The sequence below is a fragment of the Hyla sarda genome, unplaced genomic scaffold (genome assembly GCF_029499605.1).
Source record: "Hyla sarda isolate aHylSar1 unplaced genomic scaffold, aHylSar1.hap1 scaffold_555, whole genome shotgun sequence".
NCBI lineage: Eukaryota > Metazoa > Chordata > Amphibia > Anura > Hylidae > Hyla > Hyla sarda.
The window spans coordinates 77,732-103,578 of NW_026610567.1; the positions used below are offsets into that span (position 1 = coordinate 77,732).

At 46.0% G+C, this 25,847-nt stretch overlaps 12 non-coding genes across 12 annotated transcripts; all 12 read right to left on the bottom strand.

The window, feature by feature from the left end:
• Positions 1 to 235: 235 nt before the first annotated feature.
• LOC130339893 (U2 spliceosomal RNA) lies at positions 236 to 426 on the bottom strand. Its single transcript, XR_008880135.1, has one exon. It is a non-coding gene; the product is annotated as a U2 spliceosomal RNA (small nuclear RNA).
• A 2,072-nt stretch (positions 427 to 2,498) lies between these two features.
• LOC130339894 (U2 spliceosomal RNA) lies at positions 2,499 to 2,689 on the bottom strand. The gene has a single exon (XR_008880136.1). It is a non-coding gene; the product is annotated as a U2 spliceosomal RNA (small nuclear RNA).
• A 2,066-nt stretch (positions 2,690 to 4,755) lies between these two features.
• On the bottom strand, positions 4,756 to 4,946 carry LOC130339897 (U2 spliceosomal RNA). Its single transcript, XR_008880138.1, has one exon. It is a non-coding gene; the product is annotated as a U2 spliceosomal RNA (small nuclear RNA).
• A 2,068-nt stretch (positions 4,947 to 7,014) lies between these two features.
• Positions 7,015 to 7,205, bottom strand: LOC130339898 (U2 spliceosomal RNA). Its single transcript, XR_008880139.1, has one exon. It is a non-coding gene; the product is annotated as a U2 spliceosomal RNA (small nuclear RNA).
• A 2,076-nt stretch (positions 7,206 to 9,281) lies between these two features.
• On the bottom strand, positions 9,282 to 9,472 carry LOC130339899 (U2 spliceosomal RNA). The gene has a single exon (XR_008880140.1). It is a non-coding gene; the product is annotated as a U2 spliceosomal RNA (small nuclear RNA).
• Positions 9,473 to 11,538: 2,066 nt separating this feature from the next.
• Positions 11,539 to 11,729, bottom strand: LOC130339900 (U2 spliceosomal RNA). The gene has a single exon (XR_008880141.1). It is a non-coding gene; the product is annotated as a U2 spliceosomal RNA (small nuclear RNA).
• A 2,068-nt stretch (positions 11,730 to 13,797) lies between these two features.
• On the bottom strand, positions 13,798 to 13,988 carry LOC130339901 (U2 spliceosomal RNA). The gene has a single exon (XR_008880142.1). It is a non-coding gene; the product is annotated as a U2 spliceosomal RNA (small nuclear RNA).
• A 2,070-nt stretch (positions 13,989 to 16,058) lies between these two features.
• On the bottom strand, positions 16,059 to 16,249 carry LOC130339902 (U2 spliceosomal RNA). Its single transcript, XR_008880143.1, has one exon. It is a non-coding gene; the product is annotated as a U2 spliceosomal RNA (small nuclear RNA).
• A 2,072-nt stretch (positions 16,250 to 18,321) lies between these two features.
• On the bottom strand, positions 18,322 to 18,512 carry LOC130339903 (U2 spliceosomal RNA). The gene has a single exon (XR_008880144.1). It is a non-coding gene; the product is annotated as a U2 spliceosomal RNA (small nuclear RNA).
• Positions 18,513 to 20,576: 2,064 nt separating this feature from the next.
• LOC130339904 (U2 spliceosomal RNA) lies at positions 20,577 to 20,767 on the bottom strand. Its single transcript, XR_008880145.1, has one exon. It is a non-coding gene; the product is annotated as a U2 spliceosomal RNA (small nuclear RNA).
• A 2,076-nt stretch (positions 20,768 to 22,843) lies between these two features.
• LOC130339905 (U2 spliceosomal RNA) lies at positions 22,844 to 23,034 on the bottom strand. Its single transcript, XR_008880146.1, has one exon. It is a non-coding gene; the product is annotated as a U2 spliceosomal RNA (small nuclear RNA).
• A 2,066-nt stretch (positions 23,035 to 25,100) lies between these two features.
• Positions 25,101 to 25,291, bottom strand: LOC130339809 (U2 spliceosomal RNA). Its single transcript, XR_008880062.1, has one exon. It is a non-coding gene; the product is annotated as a U2 spliceosomal RNA (small nuclear RNA).
• Positions 25,292 to 25,847: the final 556 nt, after the last annotated feature.

Consider the following 25,847-nt stretch of genomic DNA (forward strand, 5'->3'; position numbering starts at 1 on the left):
CTGCACAGGTGTGCTGGCTACTCAAATGATCCAATTAAGGAGGCCATTTAGTCAGCAGCAGCAGAAGTCCTGTGCCTGGACGCTCCAACAGCGGCCAGACACAAGCAGAAGCAGCAGCAGCAGCACCACCTTTTGTTTTTTGGCTGCAGCAGCAAGGCCCACAGGGCTGGCTAGCTGGCTAGCCAGCAAGCAGGTAGCAATGAAAGTAGGAATCTTTCTTTTTAACCCTGTAAGGGGGTGGTGCACTGTACCCGAAGATACTGCCATATCGGGTCAATGCATAGGGCGACGGAAGCAAGCTTCGAAATCGGCCCCCGTTCTCAAAAATCCATTTAATATATGGTCCCCAGATAGGGGACGTATCAGATATTAAACTGATAAGAACAGATACTACACTTGATCTTAGCCAAAAGGCCGAGAAGCGATAACCGTGAAAGGGGCGGGCCCAACAAGGTCCCCTTCATGGGCACTATCACTGCTTGCTGTCAGGGAGGCTGCCAGACAATTTTCCATGCACACTCTGGGCTGGGGGGCAGTCAACCACCAGTACACACAGCAGAACCTAAACCCATACCATTATTGCTAAGCAGCAAGACAGGGGCCCATTGCACTCCCACGGGGCCTTTTTAAATGCAATCCATAACCCGGATTTGCCAGGAACCCTTCTTACTCCTCCTACTTGCATGTGACACTGGGCTTAGGATCTGCATAGGAAACACACACACAAGCACACACCTACCTTTGTTGCCTGCAGATGCCTCCTTGGCTGTCCCCAAACGGTATCAAACCAACACCCACGGGAAGCTGTAAGCATAGAGGACATGCCTGCACCCCATTGGACTTACCTGTGTGGGTTAAATCCGGGTTATTTGACAACCTATGGCGGTGATGGTTCTGCTCAGGCAGAGCAGTGCTGATGCTCCTCATAAAGCTGTCGCTGCTGTGAAGGTTCTAGGTGACATCACAAATCCCTATGGTTACATACACAACAAAGCTGGGTTGTTGTTGTTTACACTCTGCAAGGCCTGTGGAAGTGAGTGACATCATAGCACTGTAGTTCTGAGGGTTCTAGATGGATGCAACAATCTCCTGTTGCTTCTATGAAGGCCATAATAGACGACATCACCAAACAGTTCCATAGTCACATACACAGCAAAGGAGAGATGTTGTTTACACCTAGTGATGTCAGTGGTATTGAGTGACATCACAGCACAGTGCTAAGGCTCCTGGGCCTGGACACAGCAGCGGCTGCAATATCTCAACGGAGAATACGTTTATATATATGTGTGTGTGTGCGCGTATATATATATATATATATATATATATATATATATATATATATATATATCTCCGCCGAAATCACTTTTAAACCCATTTCCACCTTTTTTTCCCTTCTCTTCCTCTTACTTTTTTTTCACGTTTTTTTACGTTTTTCTCCTTTTCGCCTCTTTTCTGGGCGTATTATTCTTCTTTTTCTTCTTTTTTTTCGTCTAATGCATACCCCATCAGTGCAGCAATGCTTATTCAATACCGCCAGCAGATGGAGACACTGGGGGATAATTTTCTAAGGATTTATACTGATTTTTCCTGTCTGAATTTGTCGCACAGAAAGTTGCAGGCCAAATATGTGTGACATTTCTGCGACTTTAGCTTCTAGAGCATTTTTACAACATTATACATAGGTGCTGAATACATAAAAAGCGACTGTTCAGCGACAGACAAGTCGCATCGGCTGAAAGTAGGCCAGAATGTCAGTCCATGTTGGAGCAGGTTTAGATACAGTCTAAAGTATAGATCTCAAAGTCTGTGCACAGAATTTAGCAAGGGCCTCGCACCTTCTGATGCATCAGGTAGGTGCACAATAGCATAGCCTAACCCTCTGTACTTTGGTCTATATTGATGCGGGACATAGACAGCCAGCTGATGACCAATCCATTAGTGCAATGGATGGCTGGAAGCATTTGTCTTTGCCTTTGCAATACCACAGAAGCAATGCATGGTCAATGTACAGCAATGACACACCTGTGTGAACAGCCAGGAGACCCCCCCCATGTTATGTTACATAGTTACATAGTTAGTACGGTCGAAAAAAGACATATGTCCATCAAGTTCAACCAGGGAATTAAGGGGTAGGGGTGTGGCGCGATATTGGGGAAGGGATGAGATTTTATATTTCTTCATAAGCATTAATCTTATTTTGTCAATTAGGAACATTCAGCACCCACCCGCTATCAAGGCAGCTGCCTATCATGTCATGCCCTACCTGCACAGGTGTGCTGGCTACTCAAATGATCCAATTAAGGAGGCCATTTAGTCAGCAGCAGCAGAAGTCCTGTGCCTGGACGCTCCAACAGCGGCCAGACACAAGCAGAAGCAGCAGCAGCAGCACCACCTTTTGTTTTTTGGCTGCAGCAGCAAGGCCCACAGGGCTGGCTAGCTGGCTAGCCAGCAAGCAGGTAGCAATGAAAGTAGGAATCTTTCTTTTTAACCCTGTAAGGGGGTGGTGCACTGTACCCGAAGATACTGCCATATCGGGTCAATGCATAGGGCGACGGAAGCAAGCTTCGAAATCGGCCCCCGTTCTCAAAAATCCATTTAATATATGGTCCCCAGATAGGGGACGTATCAGATATTAAACTGATAAGAACAGATACTACACTTGATCTTAGCCAAAAGGCCGAGAAGCGATAACCGTGAAAGGGGCGGGCCCAACAAGGTCCCCTTCATGGGCACTATCACTGCTTGCTGTCAGGGAGGCTGCCAGACAATTTTCCATGCACACTCTGGGCTGGGGGGCAGTCAACCACCAGTACACACAGCAGAACCTAAACCCATACCATTATTGCTAAGCAGCAAGACAGGGGCCCATTGCACTCCCACGGGGCCTTTTTAAATGCAATCCATAACCCGGATTTGCCAGGAACCCTTCTTACTCCTCCTACTTGCATGTGACACTGGGCTTAGGATCTGCATAGGAAACACACACACAAGCACACACCTACCTTTGTTGCCTGCAGATGCCTCCTTGGCTGTCCCCAAACGGTATCAAACCAACACCCACGGGAAGCTGTAAGCATAGAGGACATGCCTGCACCCCATTGGACTTACCTGTGTGGGTTAAATCCGGGTTATTTGACAACCTATGGCGGTGATGGTTCTGCTCAGGCAGAGCAGTGCTGATGCTCCTCATAAAGCTGTCGCTGCTGTGAAGGTTCTAGGTGACATCACAAATCCCTATGGTTACATACACAACAAAGCTGGGTTGTTGTTGTTTACACTCTGCAAGGCCTGTGGAAGTGAGTGACATCATAGCACTGTAGTTCTGAGGGTTCTAGATGGATGCAACAATCTCCTGTTGCTTCTATGAAGGCCATAATAGACGACATCACCAAACAGCTCCATAGTCACATACACAGCAAAGGAGAGATGTTGTTTACACCTAGTGATGTCAGTGGTATTGAGTGACATCACAGCACAGTGCTAAGGCTCCTGGGCCTGGACACAGCAGCGGCCAATATCTCAACGGAGAATACGTTTATATATATGTGTGTGTGTGCGCGTATATATATATATATATATATATATATATATATATATATATATTTCTCCGCCGAAATCACTTTTAAACCCATTTCCACCTTTTTTTCCCTTCTCTTCCTCTTACTTTTTTTTCACGTTTTTTTACGTTTTTCTCCTTTTCGCCTCTTTTCTGGGCGTATTATTCTTCTTTTTCTTCTTTTTTTTCGTCTAATGCATACCCCATCAGTGCAGCAATGCTTATTCAATACCGCCAGCAGATGGAGACACTGGGGGATAATTTTCTAAGGATTTATACTGATTTTTCCTGTCTGAATTTGTCGCACAGAAAGTTGCAGGCCAAATATGTGTGACATTTCTGCGACTTTAGCTTCTAGAGCATTTTTACAACATTATACATAGGTGCTGAATACATAAAAAGCGACTGTTCAGCGACAGACAAGTCGCATCGGCTGAAAGTAGGCCAGAATGTCAGTCCATGTTGGAGCAGGTTTAGATACAGTCTAAAGTATAGATCTCAAAGTCTGTGCACAGAATTTAGCAAGGGCCTCGCACCTTCTGATGCATCAGGTAGGTGCACAATAGCATAGCCTAACCCTCTGTACTTTGGTCTATATTGATGCGGGACATAGACAGCCAGCTGATGACCAATCCATTAGTGCAATGGATGGCTGGAAGCATTTGTCTTTGCCTTTGCAATACCACAGAAGCAATGCATGGTCAATGTACAGCAATGACACACCTGTGTGAACAGCCAGGAGACCCCCCCCATGTTATGTTACATAGTTACATAGTTAGTACGGTCGAAAAAAGACATATGTCCATCAAGTTCAACCAGGGAATTAAGGGGTAGGGGTGTGGCGCGATATTGGGGAAGGGATGAGATTTTATATTTCTTCATAAGCATTAATCTTATTTTGTCAATTAGGAACATTCAGCACCCACCCGCTATCAAGGCAGCTGCCTATCATGTCATGCCCTACCTGCACAGGTGTGCTGGCTACTCAAATGATCCAATTAAGGAGGCCATTTAGTCAGCAGCAGCAGAAGTCCTGTGCCTGGACGCTCCAACAGCGGCCAGACACAAGCAGAAGCAGCAGCAGCAGCACCACCTTTTGTTTTTTGGCTGCAGCAGCAAGGCCCACAGGGCTGGCTAGCTGGCTAGCCAGCAAGCAGGTAGCAATGAAAGTAGGAATCTTTCTTTTTAACCCTGTAAGGGGGTGGTGCACTGTACCCGAAGATACTGCCATATCGGGTCAATGCATAGGGCGACGGAAGCAAGCTTCGAAATCGGCCCCCGTTCTCAAAAATCCATTTAATATATGGTCCCCAGATAGGGGACGTATCAGATATTAAACTGATAAGAACAGATACTACACTTGATCTTAGCCAAAAGGCCGAGAAGCGATAACCGTGAAAGGGGCGGGCCCAACAAGGTCCCCTTCATGGGCACTATCACTGCTTGCTGTCAGGGAGGCTGCCAGACAATTTTCCATGCACACTCTGGGCTGGGGGGCAGTCAACCACCAGTACACACAGCAGAACCTAAACCCATACCATTATTGCTAAGCAGCAAGACAGGGGCCCATTGCACTCCCACGGGGCCTTTTTAAATGCAATCCATAACCCGGATTTGCCAGGAACCCTTCTTACTCCTCCTACTTGCATGTGACACTGGGCTTAGGATCTGCATAGGAAACACACACACAAGCACACACCTACCTTTGTTGCCTGCAGATGCCTCCTTGGCTGTCCCCAAACGGTATCAAACCAACACCCACGGGAAGCTGTAAGCATAGAGGACATGCCTGCACCCCATTGGACTTACCTGTGTGGGTTAAATCCGGGTTATTTGACAACCTATGGCGGTGATGGTTCTGCTCAGGCAGAGCAGTGCTGATGCTCCTCATAAAGCTGTCGCTGCTGTGAAGGTTCTAGGTGACATCACAAATCCCTATGGTTACATACACAACAAAGCTGGGTTGTTGTTGTTTACACTCTGCAAGGCCTGTGGAAGTGAGTGACATCATAGCACTGTAGTTCTGAGGGTTCTAGATGGATGCAACAATCTCCTGTTGCTTCTATGAAGGCCATAATAGACGACATCACCAAACAGCTCCATAGTCACATACACAGCAAAGGAGAGATGTTGTTTACACCTAGTGATGTCAGTGGTATTGAGTGACATCACAGCACAGTGCTAAGGCTCCTGGGCCTGGACACAGCAGCGGCTGCAATATCTCAACGGAGAATACGTTTATATATATGTGTGTGTGTGCGCGTATATATATATATATATATATATATATATATATATATATATATTTCTCCGCCGAAATCACTTTTAAACCCATTTCCACCTTTTTTTCCCTTCTCTTCCTCTTACTTTTTTTTCACGTTTTTTTACGTTTTTCTCCTTTTCGCCTCTTTTCTGGGCGTATTATTCTTCGTATTCTTCTTTTTTTTCGTCTAATGCATACCCCATCAGTGCAGCAATGCTTATTCAATACCGCCAGCAGATGGAGACACTGGGGGATAATTTTCTAAGGATTTATACTGATTTTTCCTGTCTGAATTTGTCGCACAGAAAGTTGCAGGCCAAATATGTGTGACATTTCTGCGACTTTAGCTTCTAGAGCATTTTTACAACATTATACATAGGTGCTGAATACATAAAAAGCGACTGTTCAGCGACAGACAAGTCGCATCGGCTGAAAGTAGGCCAGAATGTCAGTCCATGTTGGAGCAGGTTTAGATACAGTCTAAAGTATAGATCTCAAAGTCTGTGCACAGAATTTAGCAAGGGCCTCGCACCTTCTGATGCATCAGGTAGGTGCACAATAGCATAGCCTAACCCTCTGTACTTTGGTCTATATTGATGCGGGACATAGACAGCCAGCTGATGACCAATCCATTAGTGCAATGGATGGCTGGAAGCATTTGTCTTTGCCTTTGCAATACCACAGAAGCAATGCATGGTCAATGTACAGCAATGACACACCTGTGTGAACAGCCAGGAGACCCCCCCCATGTTATGTTACATAGTTACATAGTTAGTACGGTCGAAAAAAGACATATGTCCATCAAGTTCAACCAGGGAATTAAGGGGTAGGGGTGTGGCGCGATATTGGGGAAGGGATGAGATTTTATATTTCTTCATAAGCATTAATCTTATTTTGTCAATTAGGAACATTCAGCACCCACCCGCTATCAAGGCAGCTGCCTATCATGTCATGCCCTACCTGCACAGGTGTGCTGGCTACTCAAATGATCCAATTAAGGAGGCCATTTAGTCAGCAGCAGCAGAAGTCCTGTGCCTGGACGCTCCAACAGCGGCCAGACACAAGCAGAAGCAGCAGCAGCAGCACCACCTTTTGTTTTTTGGCTGCAGCAGCAAGGCCCACAGGGCTGGCTAGCTGGCTAGCCAGCAAGCAGGTAGCAATGAAAGTAGGAATCTTTATTTTTAACCCTGTAAGGGGGTGGTGCACTGTACCCGAAGATACTGCCATATCGGGTCAATGCATAGGGCGACGGAAGCAAGCTTCGAAATCGGCCCCCGTTCTCAAAAATCCATTTAATATATGGTCCCCAGATAGGGGACGTATCAGATATTAAACTGATAAGAACAGATACTACACTTGATCTTAGCCAAAAGGCCGAGAAGCGATAACCGTGAAAGGGGCGGGCCCAACAAGGTCCCCTTCATGGGCACTATCACTGCTTGCTGTCAGGGAGGCTGCCAGACAATTTTCCATGCACACTCTGGGCTGGGGGGCAGTCAACCACCAGTACACACAGCAGAACCTAAACCCATACCATTATTGCTAAGCAGCAAGACAGGGGCCCATTGCACTCCCACGGGGCCTTTTTAAATGCAATCCATAACCCGGATTTGCCAGGAACCCTTCTTACTCCTCCTACTTGCATGTGACACTGGGCTTAGGATCTGCATAGGAAACACACACACAAGCACACACCTACCTTTGTTGCCTGCAGATGCCTCCTTGGCTGTCCCCAAACGGTATCAAACCAACACCCACGGGAAGCTGTAAGCATAGAGGACATGCCTGCACCCCATTGGACTTACCTGTGTGGGTTAAATCCGGGTTATTTGACAACCTATGGCGGTGATGGTTCTGCTCAGGCAGAGCAGTGCTGATGCTCCTCATAAAGCTGTCGCTGCTGTGAAGGTTCTAGGTGACATCACAAATCCCTATGGTTACATACACAACAAAGCTGGGTTGTTGTTGTTTACACTCTGCAAGGCCTGTGGAAGTGAGTGACATCATAGCACTGTAGTTCTGAGGGTTCTAGATGGATGCAACAATCTCCTGTTGCTTCTATGAAGGCCATAATAGACGACATCACCAAACAGCTCCATAGTCACATACACAGCAAAGGAGAGATGTTGTTTACACCTAGTGATGTCAGTGGTATTGAGTGACATCACAGCACAGTGCTAAGGCTCCTGGGCCTGGACACAGCAGCGGCTGCAATATCTCAACGGAGAATACGTTTATATATATGTGTGTGTGTGCGCGTATATATATATATATATATATATATATATATATATATATATATATATATATTTCTCCGCCGAAATCACTTTTAAACCCATTTCCACCTTTTTTTCCCTTCTCTTCCTCTTACTTTTTTTTCACGTTTTTTTACGTTTTTCTCCTTTTCGCCTCTTTTCTGGGCGTATTATTCTTCTTTTTCTTCTTTTTTTTCGTCTAATGCATACCCCATCAGTGCAGCAATGCTTATTCAATACCGCCAGCAGATGGAGACACTGGGGGATAATTTTCTAAGGATTTATACTGATTTTTCCTGTCTGAATTTGTCGCACAGAAAGTTGCAGGCCAAATATGTGTGACATTTCTGCGACTTTAGCTTCTAGAGCATTTTTACAACATTATACATAGGTGCTGAATACATAAAAAGCGACTGTTCAGCGACAGACAAGTCGCATCGGCTGAAAGTAGGCCAGAATGTCAGTCCATGTTGGAGCAGGTTTAGATACAGTCTAAAGTATAGATCTCAAAGTCTGTGCACAGAATTTAGCAAGGGCCTCGCACCTTCTGATGCATCAGGTAGGTGCACAATAGCATAGCCTAACCCTCTGTACTTTGGTCTATATTGATGCGGGACATAGACAGCCAGCTGATGACCAATCCATTAGTGCAATGGATGGCTGGAAGCATTTGTCTTTGCCTTTGCAATACCACAGAAGCAATGCATGGTCAATGTACAGCAATGACACACCTGTGTGAACAGCCAGGAGACCCCCCCCATGTTATGTTACATAGTTACATAGTTAGTACGGTCGAAAAAAGACATATGTCCATCAAGTTCAACCAGGGAATTAAGGGGTAGGGGTGTGGCGCGATATTGGGGAAGGGATGAGATTTTATATTTCTTCATAAGCATTAATCTTATTTTGTCAATTAGGAACATTCAGCACCCACCCGCTATCAAGGCAGCTGCCTATCATGTCATGCCCTACCTGCACAGGTGTGCTGGCTACTCAAATGATCCAATTAAGGAGGCCATTTAGTCAGCAGCAGCAGAAGTCCTGTGCCTGGACGCTCCAACAGCGGCCAGACACAAGCAGAAGCAGCAGCAGCAGCACCACCTTTTGTTTTTTGGCTGCAGCAGCAAGGCCCACAGGGCTGGCTAGCTGGCTAGCCAGCAAGCAGGTAGCAATGAAAGTAGGAATCTTTCTTTTTAACCCTGTAAGGGGGTGGTGCACTGTACCCGAAGATACTGCCATATCGGGTCAATGCATAGGGCGACGGAAGCAAGCTTCGAAATCGGCCCCCGTTCTCAAAAATCCATTTAATATATGGTCCCCAGATAGGGGACGTATCAGATATTAAACTGATAAGAACAGATACTACACTTGATCTTAGCCAAAAGGCCGAGAAGCGATAACCGTGAAAGGGGCGGGCCCAACAAGGTCCCCTTCATGGGCACTATCACTGCTTGCTGTCAGGGAGGCTGCCAGACAATTTTCCATGCACACTCTGGGCTGGGGGGCAGTCAACCACCAGTACACACAGCAGAACCTAAACCCATACCATTATTGCTAAGCAGCAAGACAGGGGCCCATTGCACTCCCACGGGGCCTTTTTAAATGCAATCCATAACCCGGATTTGCCAGGAACCCTTCTTACTCCTCCTACTTGCATGTGACACTGGGCTTAGGATCTGCATAGGAAACACACACACAAGCACACACCTACCTTTGTTGCCTGCAGATGCCTCCTTGGCTGTCCCCAAACGGTATCAAACCAACACCCACGGGAAGCTGTAAGCATAGAGGACATGCCTGCACCCCATTGGACTTACCTGTGTGGGTTAAATCCGGGTTATTTGACAACCTATGGCGGTGATGGTTCTGCTCAGGCAGAGCAGTGCTGATGCTCCTCATAAAGCTGTCGCTGCTGTGAAGGTTCTAGGTGACATCACAAATCCCTATGGTTACATACACAACAAAGCTGGGTTGTTGTTGTTTACACTCTGCAAGGCCTGTGGAAGTGAGTGACATCATAGCACTGTAGTTCTGAGGGTTCTAGATGGATGCAACAATCTCCTGTTGCTTCTATGAAGGCCATAATAGACGACATCACCAAACAGCTCCATAGTCACATACACAGCAAAGGAGAGATGTTGTTTACACCTAGTGATGTCAGTGGTATTGAGTGACATCACAGCACAGTGCTAAGGCTCCTGGGCCTGGACACAGCAGCGGCTGCAATATCTCAACGGAGAATACGTTTATATATATGTGTGTGTGTGCGCGTATATATATATATATATATATATATATATATATATATATATTTCTCCGCCGAAATCACTTTTAAACCCATTTCCACCTTTTTTTCCCTTCTCTTCCTCTTACTTTTTTTTCACGTTTTTTTACGTTTTTCTCCTTTTCGCCTCTTTTCTGGGCGTATTATTCTTCTTTTTCTTCTTTTTTTTCGTCTAATGCATACCCCATCAGTGCAGCAATGCTTATTCAATACCGCCAGCAGATGGAGACACTGGGGGATAATTTTCTAAGGATTTATACTGATTTTTCCTGTCTGAATTTGTCGCACAGAAAGTTGCAGGCCAAATATGTGTGACATTTCTGCGACTTTAGCTTCTAGAGCATTTTTACAACATTATACATAGGTGCTGAATACATAAAAAGCGACTGTTCAGCGACAGACAAGTCGCATCGGCTGAAAGTAGGCCAGAATGTCAGTCCATGTTGGAGCAGGTTTAGATACAGTCTAAAGTATAGATCTCAAAGTCTGTGCACAGAATTTAGCAAGGGCCTCGCACCTTCTGATGCATCAGGTAGGTGCACAATAGCATAGCCTAACCCTCTGTACTTTGGTCTATATTGATGCGGGACATAGACAGCCAGCTGATGACCAATCCATTAGTGCAATGGATGGCTGGAAGCATTTGTCTTTGCCTTTGCAATACCACAGAAGCAATGCATGGTCAATGTACAGCAATGACACACCTGTGTGAACAGCCAGGAGACCCCCCCCATGTTATGTTACATAGTTACATAGTTAGTACGGTCGAAAAAAGACATATGTCCATCAAGTTCAACCAGGGAATTAAGGGGTAGGGGTGTGGCGCGATATTGGGGAAGGGATGAGATTTTATATTTCTTCATAAGCATTAATCTTATTTTGTCAATTAGGAACATTCAGCACCCACCCGCTATCAAGGCAGCTGCCTATCATGTCATGCCCTACCTGCACAGGTGTGCTGGCTACTCAAATGATCCAATTAAGGAGGCCATTTAGTCAGCAGCAGCAGAAGTCCTGTGCCTGGACGCTCCAACAGCGGCCAGACACAAGCAGAAGCAGCAGCAGCAGCACCACCTTTTGTTTTTTGGCTGCAGCAGCAAGGCCCACAGGGCTGGCTAGCTGGCTAGCCAGCAAGCAGGTAGCAATGAAAGTAGGAATCTTTCTTTTTAACCCTGTAAGGGGGTGGTGCACTGTACCCGAAGATACTGCCATATCGGGTCAATGCATAGGGCGACGGAAGCAAGCTTCGAAATCGGCCCCCGTTCTCAAAAATCCATTTAATATATGGTCCCCAGATAGGGGACGTATCAGATATTAAACTGATAAGAACAGATACTACACTTGATCTTAGCCAAAAGGCCGAGAAGCGATAACCGTGAAAGGGGCGGGCCCAACAAGGTCCCCTTCATGGGCACTATCACTGCTTGCTGTCAGGGAGGCTGCCAGACAATTTTCCATGCACACTCTGGGCTGGGGGGCAGTCAACCACCAGTACACACAGCAGAACCTAAACCCATACCATTATTGCTAAGCAGCAAGACAGGGGCCCATTGCACTCCCACGGGGCCTTTTTAAATGCAATCCATAACCCGGATTTGCCAGGAACCCTTCTTACTCCTCCTACTTGCATGTGACACTGGGCTTAGGATCTGCATAGGAAACACACACACAAGCACACACCTACCTTTGTTGCCTGCAGATGCCTCCTTGGCTGTCCCCAAACGGTATCAAACCAACACCCACGGGAAGCTGTAAGCATAGAGGACATGCCTGCACCCCATTGGACTTACCTGTGTGGGTTAAATCCGGGTTATTTGACAACCTATGGCGGTGATGGTTCTGCTCAGGCAGAGCAGTGCTGATGCTCCTCATAAAGCTGTCGCTGCTGTGAAGGTTCTAGGTGACATCACAAATCCCTATGGTTACATACACAACAAAGCTGGGTTGTTGTTGTTTACACTCTGCAAGGCCTGTGGAAGTGAGTGACATCATAGCACTGTAGTTCTGAGGGTTCTAGATGGATGCAACAATCTCCTGTTGCTTCTATGAAGGCCATAATAGACGACATCACCAAACAGCTCCATAGTCACATACACAGCAAAGGAGAGATGTTGTTTACACCTAGTGATGTCAGTGGTATTGAGTGACATCACAGCACAGTGCTAAGGCTCCTGGGCCTGGACACAGCAGCGGCTGCAATATCTCAACGGAGAATACGTTTATATATATGTGTGTGTGTGCGCGTATATATATATATATATATATATATATATATATATATATATATTTCTCTGCCGAAATCACTTTTAAACCCATTTCCACCTTTTTTTCCCTTCTCTTCCTCTTACTTTTTTTTCACGTTTTTTTACGTTTTTCTCCTTTTCGCCTCTTTTCTGGGCGTATTATTCTTCTTTTTCTTCTTTTTTTTCGTCTAATGCATACCCCATCAGTGCAGCAATGCTTATTCAATACCGCCAGCAGATGGAGACACTGGGGGATAATTTTCTAAGGATTTATACTGATTTTTCCTGTCTGAATTTGTCGCACAGAAAGTTGCAGGCCAAATATGTGTGACATTTCTGCGACTTTAGCTTCTAGAGCATTTTTACAACATTATACATAGGTGCTGAATACATAAAAAGCGACTGTTCAGCGACAGACAAGTCGCATCGGCTGAAAGTAGGCCAGAATGTCAGTCCATGTTGGAGCAGGTTTAGATACAGTCTAAAGTATAGATCTCAAAGTCTGTGCACAGAATTTAGCAAGGGCCTCGCACCTTCTGATGCATCAGGTAGGTGCACAATAGCATAGCCTAACCCTCTGTACTTTGTGCTATATTGATGCGGGACATAGACAGCCAGCTGATGACCAATCCATTAGTGCAATGGATGGCTGGAAGCATTTGTCTTTGCCTTTGCAATACCACAGAAGCAATGCATGGTCAATGTACAGCAATGACACACCTGTGTGAACAGCCAGGAGACCCCCCCCATGTTATGTTACATAGTTACATAGTTAGTACGGTCGAAAAAAGACATATGTCCATCAAGTTCAACCAGGGAATTAAGGGGTAGGGGTGTGGCGCGATATTGGGGAAGGGATGAGATTTTATATTTCTTCATAAGCATTAATCTTATTTTGTCAATTAGGAACATTCAGCACCCACCCGCTATCAAGGCAGCTGCCTATCATGTCATGCCCTACCTGCACAGGTGTGCTGGCTACTCAAATGATCCAATTAAGGAGGCCATTTAGTCAGCAGCAGCAGAAGTCCTGTGCCTGGACGCTCCAACAGCGGCCAGACACAAGCAGAAGCAGCAGCAGCAGCACCACCTTTTGTTTTTTGGCTGCAGCAGCAAGGCCCACAGGGCTGGCTAGCTGGCTAGCCAGCAAGCAGGTAGCAATGAAAGTAGGAATCTTTCTTTTTAACCCTGTAAGGGGGTGGTGCACTGTACCCGAAGATACTGCCATATCGGGTCAATGCATAGGGCGACGGAAGCAAGCTTCGAAATCGGCCCCCGTTCTCAAAAATCCATTTAATATATGGTCCCCAGATAGGGGACGTATCAGATATTAAACTGATAAGAACAGATACTACACTTGATCTTAGCCAAAAGGCCGAGAAGCGATAACCGTGAAAGGGGCGGGCCCAACAAGGTCCCCTTCATGGGCACTATCACTGCTTGCTGTCAGGGAGGCTGCCAGACAATTTTCCATGCACACTCTGGGCTGGGGGGCAGTCAACCACCAGTACACACAGCAGAACCTAAACCCATACCATTATTGCTAAGCAGCAAGACAGGGGCCCATTGCACTCCCACGGGGCCTTTTTAAATGCAATCCATAACCCGGATTTGCCAGGAACCCTTCTTACTCCTCCTACTTGCATGTGACACTGGGCTTAGGATCTGCATAGGAAACACACACACAAGCACACACCTACCTTTGTTGCCTGCAGATGCCTCCTTGGCTGTCCCCAAACGGTATCAAACCAACACCCACGGGAAGCTGTAAGCATAGAGGACATGCCTGCACCCCATTGGACTTACCTGTGTGGGTTAAATCCGGGTTATTTGACAACCTATGGCGGTGATGGTTCTGCTCAGGCAGAGCAGTGCTGATGCTCCTCATAAAGCTGTCGCTGCTGTGAAGGTTCTAGGTGACATCACAAATCCCTATGGTTACATACACAACAAAGCTGGGTTGTTGTTGTTTACACTCTGCAAGGCCTGTGGAAGTGAGTGACATCATAGCACTGTAGTTCTGAGGGTTCTAGATGGATGCAACAATCTCCTGTTGCTTCTATGAAGGCCATAATAGACGACATCACCAAACAGCTCCATAGTCACATACACAGCAAAGGAGAGATGTTGTTTACACCTAGTGATGTCAGTGGTATTGAGTGACATCACAGCACAGTGCTAAGGCTCCTGGGCCTGGACACAGCAGCGGCTGCAATATCTCAACGGAGAATACGTTTATATATATGTGTGTGTGTGCGCGTATATATATATATATATATATATATATATATATATATATATATATTTCTCCGCCGAAATCACTTTTAAACCCATTTCCACCTTTTTTTCCCTTCTCTTCCTCTTACTTTTTTTTCACGTTTTTTTACGTTTTTCTCCTTTTCGCCTCTTTTCTGGGCGTATTATTCTTCTTTTTCTTCTTTTTTTTCGTCTAATGCATACCCCATCAGTGCAGCAATGCTTATTCAATACCGCCAGCAGATGGAGACACTGGGGGATAATTTTCTAAGGATTTATACTGATTTTTCCTGTCTGAATTTGTCGCACAGAAAGTTGCAGGCCAAATATGTGTGACATTTCTGCGACTTTAGCTTCTAGAGCATTTTTACAACATTATACATAGGTGCTGAATACATAAAAAGCGACTGTTCAGCGACAGACAAGTCGCATCGGCTGAAAGTAGGCCAGAATGTCAGTCCATGTTGGAGCAGGTTTAGATACAGTCTAAAGTATAGATCTCAAAGTCTGTGCACAGAATTTAGCAAGGGCCTCGCACCTTCTGATGCATCAGGTAGGTGCACAATAGCATAGCCTAACCCTCTGTACTTTGGTCTATATTGATGCGGGACATAGACAGCCAGCTGATGACCAATCCATTAGTGCAATGGATGGCTGGAAGCATTTGTCTTTGCCTTTGCAATACCACAGAAGCAATGCATGGTCAATGTACAGCAATGACACACCTGTGTGAACAGCCAGGAGACCCCCCCCATGTTATGTTACATAGTTACATAGTTAGTACGGTCGAAAAAAGACATATGTCCATCAAGTTCAACCAGGGAATTAAGGGGTAGGGGTGTGGCGCGATATTGGGGAAGGGATGAGATTTTATATTTCTTCATAAGCATTAATCTTATTTTGTCAATTAGGAACATTCAGCACCCACCCGCTATCAAGGCAGCTGCCTATCATGTCATGCCCTACCTGCACAGGTGTGCTGGCTACTCAAATGATCCAATTAAGGAGGCCATTTAGTCAGCAGCAGCAGAAGTCCTGTGCCTGGACGCTCCAACAGCGGCCAGACACAAGCAGAAGCAGCAGCAGCAGCACCACCTTTTGTTTTTTGGCTGCAGCAGCAAGGCCCACAGGGCTGGCTAGCTGGCTAGCCAGCAAGCAGGTAGCAATGAAAGTAGGAATCTTTCTTTTTAACCCTGTAAGGGGGTGGTGCACTGTACCCGAAGATACTGCCATATCGGGTCAATGCATAGGGCGACGGAAGCAAGCTTCGAAATCGGCCCCCGTTCTCAAAAATCCATTTAATATATGGTCCCCAGATAGGGGACGTATCAGATATTAAACTGATAAGAACAGATACTACACTTGATCTTAGCCAAAAGGCCGAGAAGCGATAACCGTGAAAGGGGCGGGCCCAACAAGGTCCCCTTCATGGGCACTATCACTGCTTGCTGTCAGGGAGGCTGCCAGACAATTTTCCATGCACACTCTGGGCTGGGGGGCAGTCAACCACCAGTACACACAGCAGAACCTAAACCCATACCATTATTGCTAAGCAGCAAGACAGGGGCCCATTGCACTCCCACGGGGCCTTTTTAAATGCAATCCATAACCCGGATTTGCCAGGAACCCTTCTTACTCCTCCTACTTGCATGTGACACTGGGCTTAGGATCTGCATAGGAAACACACACACAAGCACACACCTACCTTTGTTGCCTGCAGATGCCTCCTTGGCTGTCCCCAAACGGTATCAAACCAACACCCACGGGAAGCTGTAAGCATAGAGGACATGCCTGCACCCCATTGGACTTACCTGTGTGGGTTAAATCCGGGTTATTTGACAACCTATGGCGGTGATGGTTCTGCTCAGGCAGAGCAGTGCTGATGCTCCTCATAAAGCTGTCGCTGCTGTGAAGGTTCTAGGTGACATCACAAATCCCTATGGTTACATACACAACAAAGCTGGGTTGTTGTTGTTTACACTCTGCAAGGCCTGTGGAAGTGAGTGACATCATAGCACTGTAGTTCTGAGGGTTCTAGATGGATGCAACAATCTCCTGTTGCTTCTATGAAGGCCATAATAGACGACATCACCAAACAGCTCCATAGTCACATACACAGCAAAGGAGAGATGTTGTTTACACCTAGTGATGTCAGTGGTATTGAGTGACATCACAGCACAGTGCTAAGGCTCCTGGGCCTGGACACAGCAGCGGCTGCAATATCTCAACGGAGAATACGTTTATATATATGTGTGTGTGTGCGCGTATATATATATATATATATATATATATATATATATATATATATATATTTCTCCGCCGAAATCACTTTTAAACCCATTTCCACCTTTTTTTCCCTTCTCTTCCTCTTACTTTTTTTTCACGTTTTTTTACGTTTTTCTCCTTTTCGCCTCTTTTCTGGGCGTATTATTCTTCTTTTTCTTCTTTTTTTTCGTCTAATGCATACCCCATCAGTGCAGCAATGCTTATTCAATACCGCCAGCAGATGGAGACACTGGGGGATAATTTTCTAAGGATTTATACTGATTTTTCCTGTCTGAATTTGTCGCACAGAAAGTTGCAGGCCAAATATGTGTGACATTTCTGCGACTTTAGCTTCTAGAGCATTTTTACAACATTATACATAGGTGCTGAATACATAAAAAGCGACTGTTCAGCGACAGACAAGTCGCATCGGCTGAAAGTAGGCCAGAATGTCAGTCCATGTTGGAGCAGGTTTAGATACAGTCTAAAGTATAGATCTCAAAGTCTGTGCACAGAATTTAGCAAGGGCCTCGCACCTTCTGATGCATCAGGTAGGTGCACAATAGCATAGCCTAACCCTCTGTACTTTGGTCTATATTGATGCGGGACATAGACAGCCAGCTGATGACCAATCCATTAGTGCAATGGATGGCTGGAAGCATTTGTCTTTGCCTTTGCAATACCACAGAAGCAATGCATGGTCAATGTACAGCAATGACACACCTGTGTGAACAGCCAGGAGACCCCCCCCATGTTATGTTACATAGTTACATAGTTAGTACGGTCGAAAAAAGACATATGTCCATCAAGTTCAACCAGGGAATTAAGGGGTAGGGGTGTGGCGCGATATTGGGGAAGGGATGAGATTTTATATTTCTTCATAAGCATTAATCTTATTTTGTCAATTAGGAACATTCAGCACCCACCCGCTATCAAGGCAGCTGCCTATCATGTCATGCCCTACCTGCACAGGTGTGCTGGCTACTCAAATGATCCAATTAAGGAGGCCATTTAGTCAGCAGCAGCAGAAGTCCTGTGCCTGGACGCTCCAACAGCGGCCAGACACAAGCAGAAGCAGCAGCAGCAGCACCACCTTTTGTTTTTTGGCTGCAGCAGCAAGGCCCACAGGGCTGGCTAGCTGGCTAGCCAGCAAGCAGGTAGCAATGAAAGTAGGAATCTTTCTTTTTAACCCTGTAAGGGGGTGGTGCACTGTACCCGAAGATACTGCCATATCGGGTCAATGCATAGGGCGACGGAAGCAAGCTTCGAAATCGGCCCCCGTTCTCAAAAATCCATTTAATATATGGTCCCCAGATAGGGGACGTATCAGATATTAAACTGATAAGAACAGATACTACACTTGATCTTAGCCAAAAGGCCGAGAAGCGATAACCGTGAAAGGGGCGGGCCCAACAAGGTCCCCTTCATGGGCACTATCACTGCTTGCTGTCAGGGAGGCTGCCAGACAATTTTCCATGCACACTCTGGGCTGGGGGGCAGTCAACCACCAGTACACACAGCAGAACCTAAACCCATACCATTATTGCTAAGCAGCAAGACAGGGGCCCATTGCACTCCCACGGGGCCTTTTTAAATGCAATCCATAACCCGGATTTGCCAGGAACCCTTCTTACTCCTCCTACTTGCATGTGACACTGGGCTTAGGATCTGCATAGGAAACACACACACAAGCACACACCTACCTTTGTTGCCTGCAGATGCCTCCTTGGCTGTCCCCAAACGGTATCAAACCAACACCCACGGGAAGCTGTAAGCATAGAGGACATGCCTGCACCCCATTGGACTTACCTGTGTGGGTTAAATCCGGGTTATTTGACAACCTATGGCGGTGATGGTTCTGCTCAGGCAGAGCAGTGCTGATGCTCCTCATAAAGCTGTCGCTGCTGTGAAGGTTCTAGGTGACATCACAAATCCCTATGGTTACATACACAACAAAGCTGGGTTGTTGTTGTTTACACTCTGCAAGGCCTGTGGAAGTGAGTGACATCATAGCACTGTAGTTCTGAGGGTTCTAGATGGATGCAACAATCTCCTGTTGCTTCTATGAAGGCCATAATAGACGACATCACCAAACAGCTCCATAGTCACATACACAGCAAAGGAGAGATGTTGTTTACACCTAGTGATGTCAGTGGTATTGAGTGACATCACAGCACAGTGCTAAGGCTCCTGGGCCTGGACACAGCAGCGGCTGCAATATCTCAACGGAGAATACGTTTATATATATGTGTGTGTGTGCGCGTATATATATATATATATATATATATATATATATATATATTTCTCCGCCGAAATCACTTTTAAACCCATTTCCACCTTTTTTTCCCTTCTCTTCCTCTTACTTTTTTTTCACGTTTTTTTACGTTTTTCTCCTTTTCGCCTCTTTTCTGGGCGTATTATTCTTCTTTTTCTTCTTTTTTTTCGTCTAATGCATACCCCATCAGTGCAGCAATGCTTATTCAATACCGCCAGCAGATGGAGACACTGGGGGATAATTTTCTAAGGATTTATACTGATTTTTCCTGTCTGAATTTGTCGCACAGAAAGTTGCAGGCCAAATATGTGTGACATTTCTGCGACTTTAGCTTCTAGAGCATTTTTACAACATTATACATAGGTGCTGAATACATAAAAAGCGACTGTTCAGCGACAGACAAGTCGCATCGGCTGAAAGTAGGCCAGAATGTCAGTCCATGTTGGAGCAGGTTTAGATACAGTCTAAAGTATAGATCTCAAAGTCTGTGCACAGAATTTAGCAAGGGCCTCGCACCTTCTGATGCATCAGGTAGGTGCACAATAGCATAGCCTAACCCTCTGTACTTTGGTCTATATTGATGCGGGACATAGACAGCCAGCTGATGACCAATCCATTAGTGCAATGGATGGCTGGAAGCATTTGTCTTTGCCTTTGCAATACCACAGAAGCAATGCATGGTCAATGTACAGCAATGACACACCTGTGTGAACAGCCAGGAGACCCCCCCCATGTTATGTTACATAGTTACATAGTTAGTACGGTCGAAAAAAGACATATGTCCATCAAGTTCAACCAGGGAATTAAGGGGTAGGGGTGTGGCGCGATATTGGGGAAGGGATGAGATTTTATATTTCTTCATAAGCATTAATCTTATTTTGTCAATTAGGAACATTCAGCACCCACCCGCTATCAAGGCAGCTGCCTATCATGTCATGCCCTACCTGCACAGGTGTGCTGGCTACTCAAATGATCCAATTAAGGAGGCCATTTAGTCAGCAGCAGCAGAAGTCCTGTGCCTGGACGCTCCAACAGCGGCCAGACACAAGCAGAAGCAGCAGCAGCAGCACCACCTTTTGTTTTTTGGCTGCAGCAGCAAGGCCCACAGGGCTGGCTAGCTGGCTAGCCAGCAAGCAGGTAGCAATGAAAGTAGGAATCTTTCTTTTTAACCCTGTAAGGGGGTGGTGCACTGTACCCGAAGATACTGCCATATCGGGTCAATGCATAGGGCGACGGAAGCAAGCTTCGAAATCGGCCCCCGTTCTCAAAAATCCATTTAATATATGGTCCCCAGATAGGGGACGTATCAGATATTAAACTGATAAGAACAGATACTACACTTGATCTTAGCCAAAAGGCCGAGAAGCGATAACCGTGAAAGGGGCGGGCCCAACAAGGTCCCCTTCATGGGCACTATCACTGCTTGCTGTCAGGGAGGCTGCCAGACAATTTTCCATGCACACTCTGGGCTGGGGGGCAGTCAACCACCAGTACACACAGCAGAACCTAAACCCATACCATTATTGCTAAGCAGCAAGACAGGGGCCCATTGCACTCCCACGGGGCCTTTTTAAATGCAATCCATAACCCGGATTTGCCAGGAACCCTTCTTACTCCTCCTACTTGCATGTGACACTGGGCTTAGGATCTGCATAGGAAACACACACACAAGCACACACCTACCTTTGTTGCCTGCAGATGCCTCCTTGGCTGTCCCCAAACGGTATCAAACCAACACCCACGGGAAGCTGTAAGCATAGAGGACATGCCTGCACCCCATTGGACTTACCTGTGTGGGTTAAATCCGGGTTATTTGACAACCTATGGCGGTGATGGTTCTGCTCAGGCAGAGCAGTGCTGATGCTCCTCATAAAGCTGTCGCTGCTGTGAAGGTTCTAGGTGACATCACAAATCCCTATGGTTACATACACAACAAAGCTGGGTTGTTGTTGTTTACACTCTGCAAGGCCTGTGGAAGTGAGTGACATCATAGCACTGTAGTTCTGAGGGTTCTAGATGGATGCAACAATCTCCTGTTGCTTCTATGAAGGCCATAATAGACGACATCACCAAACAGCTCCATAGTCACATACACAGCAAAGGAGAGATGTTGTTTACACCTAGTGATGTCAGTGGTATTGAGTGACATCACAGCACAGTGCTAAGGCTCCTGGGCCTGGACACAGCAGCGGCTGCAATATCTCAACGGAGAATACGTTTATATATATGTGTGTGTGTGCGCGTATATATATATATATATATATATATATATATATATATATATATATATAGATTTCTCCGCCGAAATCACTTTTAAACCCATTTCCACCTTTTTTTCCCTTCTCTTCCTCTTACTTTTTTTTCACGTTTTTTTACGTTTTTCTCCTTTTCGCCTCTTTTCTGGGCGTATTATTCTTCTTTTTCTTCTTTTTTTTCGTCTAATGCATACCCCATCAGTGCAGCAATGCTTATTCAATACCGCCAGCAGATGGAGACACTGGGGGATAATTTTCTAAGGATTTATACTGATTTTTCCTGTCTGAATTTGTCGCACAGAAAGTTGCAGGCCAAATATGTGTGACATTTCTGCGACTTTAGCTTCTAGAGCATTTTTACAACATTATACATAGGTGCTGAATACATAAAAAGCGACTGTTCAGCGACAGACAAGTCGCATCGGCTGAAAGTAGGCCAGAATGTCAGTCCATGTTGGAGCAGGTTTAGATACAGTCTAAAGTATAGATCTCAAAGTCTGTGCACAGAATTTAGCAAGGGCCTCGCACCTTCTGATGCATCAGGTAGGTGCACAATAGCATAGCCTAACCCTCTGTACTTTGGTCTATATTGATGCGGGACATAGACAGCCAGCTGATGACCAATCCATTAGTGCAATGGATGGCTGGAAGCATTTGTCTTTGCCTTTGCAATACCACAGAAGCAATGCATGGTCAATGTACAGCAATGACACACCTGTGTGAACAGCCAGGAGACCCCCCCCATGTTATGTTACATAGTTACATAGTTAGTACGGTCGAAAAAAGACATATGTCCATCAAGTTCAACCAGGGAATTAAGGGGTAGGGGTGTGGCGCGATATTGGGGAAGGGATGAGATTTTATATTTCTTCATAAGCATTAATCTTATTTTGTCAATTAGGAACATTCAGCACCCACCCGCTATCAAGGCAGCTGCCTATCATGTCATGCCCTACCTGCACAGGTGTGCTGGCTACTCAAATGATCCAATTAAGGAGGCCATTTAGTCAGCAGCAGCAGAAGTCCTGTGCCTGGACGCTCCAACAGCGGCCAGACACAAGCAGAAGCAGCAGCAGCAGCACCACCTTTTGTTTTTTGGCTGCAGCAGCAAGGCCCACAGGGCTGGCTAGCTGGCTAGCCAGCAAGCAGGTAGCAATGAAAGTAGGAATCTTTCTTTTTAACCCTGTAAGGGGGTGGTGCACTGTACCCGAAGATACTGCCATATCGGGTCAATGCATAGGGCGACGGAAGCAAGCTTCGAAATCGGCCCCCGTTCTCAAAAATCCATTTAATATATGGTCCCCAGATAGGGGACGTATCAGATATTAAACTGATAAGAACAGATACTACACTTGATCTTAGCCAAAAGGCCGAGAAGCGATAACCGTGAAAGGGGCGGGCCCAACAAGGTCCCCTTCATGGGCACTATCACTGCTTGCTGTCAGGGAGGCTGCCAGACAATTTTCCATGCACACTCTGGGCTGGGGGGCAGTCAACCACCAGTACACACAGCAGAACCTAAACCCATACCATTATTGCTAAGCAGCAAGACAGGGGCCCATTGCACTCCCACGGGGCCTTTTTAAATGCAATCCATAACCCGGATTTGCCAGGAACCCTTCTTACTCCTCCTACTTGCATGTGACACTGGGCTTAGGATCTGCATAGGAAACACACACACAAGCACACACCTACCTTTGTTGCCTGCAGATGCCTCCTTGGCTGTCCCCAAACGGTATCAAACCAACACCCACGGGAAGCTGTAAGCATAGAGGACATGCCTGCACCCCATTGGACTTACCTGTGTGGGTTAAATCCGGGTTATTTGACAACCTATGGCGGTGATGGTTCTGCTCAGGCAGAGCAGTGCTGATGCTCCTCATAAAGCTGTCGCTGCTGTGAAGGTTCTAGGTGACATCACAAATCCCTATGGTTACATACACAACAAAGCTGGGTTGTTGTTGTTTACACTCTGCAAGGCCTGTGGAAGTGAGTGACATCATAGCACTGTAGTTCTGAGGGTTCTAGATGGATGCAACAATCTCCTGTTGCTTCTATGAAGGCCATAATAGACGACATCACCAAACAGCTCCATAGTCACATACACAGCAAAGGAGAGATGTTGTTTACACCTAGTGATGTCAGTGGTATTGAGTGACATCACAGCACAGTGCTAAGGCTCCTGGGCCTGGACACAGCAGCGGCTGCAATATCTCAACGGAGAATACGTTTATATATATGTGTGTGTGTGCGCGTATATATATATATATATATATATATATATATATATATATATATATTTCTCCGCCGAAATCACTTTTAAACCCATTTCCACCTTTTTTTCCCTTCTCTTCCTCTTACTTTTTTTTCACGTTTTTTTACGTTTTTCTCCTTTTCGCCTCTTTTCTGGGCGTATTATTCTTCTTTTTCTTCTTTTTTTTCGTCTAATGCATACCCCATGCAGCAATGCTTATTCAATACCGCCAGCAGATGGAGACACTGGGGGATAATTTTCTAAGGATTTATACTGATTTTTCCTGTCTGAATTTGTCGCACAGAAAGTTGCAGGCCAAATATGTGTGACATTTCTGCGACTTTAGCTTCTAGAGCATTTTTACAACATTATACATAGGTGCTGAATACATAAAAAGCGACTGTTCAGCGACAGACAAGTCGCATCGGCTGAAAGTAGGCCAGAATGTCAGTCCATGTTGGAGCAGGTTTAGATACAGTCTAAAGTATAGATCTCAAAGTCTGTGCACAGAATTTAGCAAGGGCCTCGCACCTTCTGATGCATCAGGTAGGTGCACAATAGCATAGCCTAACCCTCTGTACTTTGGTCTATATTGATGCGGGACATAGACAGCCAGCTGATGACCAATCCATTAGTGCAATGGATGGCTGGAAGCATTTGTCTTTGCCTTTGCAATACCACAGAAGCAATGCATGGTCAATGTACAGCAATGACACACCTGTGTGAACAGCCAGGAGACCCCCCCCATGTTATGTTACATAGTTACATAGTTAGTACGGTCGAAAAAAGACATATGTCCATCAAGTTCAACCAGGGAATTAAGGGGTAGGGGTGTGGCGCGATATTGGGGAAGGGATGAGATTTTATATTTCTTCATAAGCATTAATCTTATTTTGTCAATTAGGAACATTCAGCACCCACCCGCTATCAAGGCAGCTGCCTATCATGTCATGCCCTACCTGCACAGGTGTGCTGGCTACTCAAATGATCCAATTAAGGAGGCCATTTAGTCAGCAGCAGCAGAAGTCCTGTGCCTGGATGCTCCAACAGCGGCCAGACACAAGCAGAAGCAGCAGCAGCAGCACCACCTTTTGTTTTTTGGCTGCAGCAGCAAGGCCCACAGGGCTGGCTAGCTGGCTAGCCAGCAAGCAGGTAGCAATGAAAGTAGGAATCTTTCTTTTTAACCCTGTAAGGGGGTGGTGCACTGTACCCGAAGATACTGCCATATCGGGTCAATGCATAGGGCGACGGAAGCAAGCTTCGAAATCGGCCCCCGTTCTCAAAAATCCATTTAATATATGGTCCCCAGATAGGGGACATATCAGATATTAAACTGATAAGAACAGATACTACACTTGATCTTAGCCAAAAGGCCGAGAAGCGATAACCGTGAAAGGGGCGGGCCCAACAAGGTCCCCTTCATGGGCACTATCACTGCTTGCTGTCAGGGAGGCTGCCAGACAATTTTCCATGCACACTCTGGGCTGGGGGGCAGTCAACCACCAGTACACACAGCAGAACCTAAACCCATACCATTATTGCTAAGCAGCAAGACAGGGGCCCATTGCACTCCCACGGGGCCTTTTTAAATGCAATCCATAACCCGGATTTGCCAGGAACCCTTCTTACTCCTCCTACTTGCATGTGACACTGGGCTTAGGATCTGCATAGGAAACACACACACAAGCACACACCTACCTTTGTTGCCTGCAGATGCCTCCTTGGCTGTCCCCAAACGGTATCAAACCAACACCCACGGGAAGCTGTAAGCATAGAGGACATGCCTGCACCCCATTGGACTTACCTGTGTGGGTTAAATCCGGGTTATTTGACAACCTATGGCGGTGATGGTTCTGCTCAGGCAGAGCAGTGCTGATGCTCCTCATAAAGCTGTCGCTGCTGTGAAGGTTCTAGGTGACATCACAAATCCCTATGGTTACA